Source organism: Nicotiana tomentosiformis, chromosome 2 (assembly GCF_000390325.3).
Source record: "Nicotiana tomentosiformis chromosome 2, ASM39032v3, whole genome shotgun sequence".
NCBI classification, from domain to species: domain Eukaryota; kingdom Viridiplantae; phylum Streptophyta; class Magnoliopsida; order Solanales; family Solanaceae; genus Nicotiana; species Nicotiana tomentosiformis.
In genome coordinates, this window is record NC_090813.1 from 179,368,749 (window position 1) to 179,372,929 (window position 4,181).

Genomic DNA, 4,181 nt, shown 5'->3' on the forward strand with positions numbered 1-4,181 from the left:
TTAGATTCCCCTCTTTTTATTATGCTATTACTATGTAGTCCTTCGGACAGTGTTGTACTTTTGTTTGAACTGTTGTATTTACTTATTCTTAGAGCTCATGTGCTCGATGATACCAGATTTTGGGATGGTTTTCATTTGTATCACTATTTGACTTCAGTTATTTATGTTATTCTTCTTTTGAGACTATTTAATATTTTTTTTGAAGTTTATTTCTGCATATTGGTTGTTGGTTTACCTAGCACGCAGAGTTAGGTGTCATCACTGTTGACACCCAATTTTGTTCATCCTTAATCCACATTATTCTAATGAGCTACTATTTTATTTAAGAGTCATAATAATATTTATAGAATTTTGTTATGTAGTATTACAAGTGCTACAAATTTTATTATTATTATTATTATTATTATTATTATTATTATTATTATTATTATTATTGTTGTTGTTGTTGTTGTTGTTGTTGTTGTTATTTTTACTTTCTCTATAATATTTTTTTACTACGTATTAGCAGCTTCTAAAAATATAATGCATTTACAATTATTTTTTTATCTTGTTAATATTTATGTAAAATAGTATTTGTTTTTCAACTTCTTGTATCTTATTTTTGTTTACTAATTATCATCCCTAATTACTTTATTACTATATCATTTTAATTTAATAGTAGTTCAACTATCAACCTTACACCTAACCCAAAAATCAATAAGCCCAACTCAATTTCCCTAAAGTCTTAACCCATTGGCACCGACCCTTATCCTCTCTTCCAATAACTTTCATCAATCTCTTGTTTCAATTTTATATCATTTCCTTATTTTTATTTATTTTTGTTACTTTGGCTCCATAAATGCTTTTACCTATTTAGTCCCCAATTTTACGCCCTAAACTCTCCCCAAATTGCAAAATCAAGATCTCTATCTCCTCTTTTGTTTCCGGAACAAATTGAGAAAATGTTGTGGAAATTAAGAGAGGAATTAGTACAAGTTCAATGTATCACAAAACAGGTGGAATATGTTTTCCTGATTCCATTTATTATTGTTTCACTGATTTGTCTCTCTTTCCTATCAATTTGACTTTCAATTTTGTACGATCTTTTTCAAAAAAAGCTTTCGCTCTTAACTGAAATTCTTGCTCTATTCATATAATGGCTGAATATCAGTAATATTCTTACACTTTTAAATATAGACCAAATTGCTTTCTTTCCAAAGTTGTGACCTCCGATTTTTGCTAATTGATTCTGTCAAACATTTTTCTTTACTAATTTGCAGCCTTGATTTTTGTCTTTCTAACTTATAGACTTAATAATTTCTTAGCTATAAATACCTTGTTGTTAAGGCCATAGTGTCACGACCCAAAAATCTCATCCGTCGTGATGGCGCCTATCTCTATATTAGGCAAGCCGACAATCTCAATAAACTCCCATATTTTTTAAATTTGAGAACAGAATGATTAAATTTAGCGGAAGAAATCTCACAAGTACAAATATAAATACTCCCAAAACCTCGTATCACTAAGTACATGAGCATCTAGTATGAATACGAGTCGGAAAAATACGGTCTATAATAGTCTAAGACCAAATACAGTAAACAAAGAAATAGGGAAGAAGAGACAAGGTTTGCGAAACACGGCAGCTACCTCAAAATCTTCAAAAAATTAACTGCGCGAAAGAATCAACACCTACAATATCCGGGAATGCACGGATCTGCACACGAAGTGTAGGGTATAGTATGAGTATAACCAACTCAGCAAGTAACAATAATAAATAAAGAACTGAAGATAGTGACGAGCTATACAGTTATAGTTCATTTCCAGTAATTCCAGCAAAGAATAGACATGCTTTCAAATCCAGCAGTTTAAGTCAAATCAGTTTTATACAGTTCAAATTCATGTAATCCGGATATAAAATCTTTCAGAGAATTTCATAACAATGACAGATAGCAACTAAGTGCAACAACAAATGAAAAGCAAGTACAGCCTTTCAAGACAACAATCACTAACTGGGCTCCCAGCCCTCAGCACTCACACTCAATGGGTACCCGCGCTCAGTAGGGGTGTACAGACTCCGGAGGGGCTCCTACATCCCAAGCGCTATAATCCGTACGGACAACTCACGTGCTGCACGGACAACTCACGTGCTATAATATCCTGCACGGATAACTCACGAGCTATAATATCCATACCTCATCGACAGGCCCTCTGCCTCACTCAGTCATCAACCTCTCTAGTCTCTCGGGCTCACAGAAATCACAAAGATCAGCCCAAACAAAGATAACATAGTGTATCAACAAAAATCAAGAAAGACTGAGGTATGATATGCAGGTAAATTCATGACTGAGTAGAAGACAACAATTAGCAAATAATTCAACAAGTATGCGACCTCTGCGTGCCCCAACAATACTATCACATAACCTAAGCATAATTTACAGTCATATTTTCTTAACACATAGAGAGCATGTAGCTAACAACAAGTTATTCAACTTTACAGTTTTACGGGACGGACCAAGTCACAATCCCCTCGGTGCACTCCCACACGTCCGTTACCTAGAATATGCGTCACCTCCAAAATAATCCTATGACACAAAAATATGGGGTTTCGTACCCTCAGGACCGGATTTAAAACTATTACTTACCTCAAAGAGTGAAATTCTTATTCCTCTAAGTCTTTGCCTCGTGAATTGGCCTCCAAACGCCTCGAATCTAGCCACAAATAATTCGATTCAGTCAATAAAATTTATTAGAATTAATTCCATAAGAAAATGCTAATTTTCCATAAAAATTTGAAATTTAGCTCAAAAATGCCCGTGGGGCCCATATCTCGAAACCCGACAAAAGTTATAAAATCCGATAACTCATTCAATTACGAGTCCAGCCATACCAGTTTCACTCAAATCCGACTCCTAATCGACACCGAAATCTCAAAAATTCGTTTCTATGAGATTTCTAAAAATTTTCCAAATATCAATCTCAAAATACTAATTAAATGGTAAAAATAATGATATATTCATGTATATTGACCAAATCCGAGTTAGAATCATTTACCCCCAATATTTTTTCTTGAAAGTCTATCAATAATCGCCTCTCCTCAAGCTCCAATTTGTCAAAAATGACGAATGGGACGAAGTCCCTTGCTTTATAATTCTGTCGAGGCAGCCCTCGGTCCTGCCTCATTCCTAGCCCTCGATCATGGCCCTCGATACTGGGCCTCAATCCTGGGCCTCGATCCTGACCCTCGATCCTGGGCCTCGATCCTAGGCCTCGATCCTGGCCCTAGATCCTGGTCTTCGATCATGTCCCTCGATCCTAGCCTTCGATCCTGGCCCTCGATCCTGGGCTCAATTTCTGGGCTCTATTTCATGGCTCCCCGAATTTCCAGCAGAAGAAAAATTGCAGCAGTTGTTTTAGTCCAACTTTTGATCCGTTAACCATCTGAAACTCACCCGAGACCCTCGAGACCTCAACCAAATACACCAACAAGTCCTACAATATCATACGAACTTATTTGAAACCTCAAATCACATAAAACGACGCTAAAACCATGAATCACACCCCAATTCAAGCTTAATGAAATTTAAGAATTTTCAACTTCTACATTCGATGCCAAAACCTATCAAATCAAGTCCGATTGACCTCAAATTTTGCACACAAGTCATAAATAACATATAGGAGCTATAAAAAGTTTTGGAACTGGATTCCGACCCCGATATCAAAAAGTCAACTCTCCAGTCAAACTTCCATACTTAAATTCCTATTTTAGCCATTTCAAACCTAATTTAACTACGGACTTTCAAATAATTTTTCGGATACGCTCCAAAGTTCTAAACCACCATGCGGAGCTATTGAAATCATCAAAATTTAAATCCGAGGTCGTTTATATATAAGTCCACATCCGGTCAACTTTTCTAACTTAAATTTTTAATTATGAGACTAAGTATCTCGTTTCACTCTGAATTCCTTCCGGACCCGAACCAACTAATCCGGTATGTCTTAAAATAAATGTAAAGCATAAATTGAGCAGTAAATGGGGGAACGGGACTGTAATACTCAAAACGACCGAACGGTTCGTTACATTCTCCCCCACTTAAACATATGTTCGTCCTTGAACGTGCCAAGAGTTGTTCTTAACCTTCAAATCTCTATTCCACCTTACCACGCACATACCCGGGGTGATCTCATGTCACCCTATTCTATAT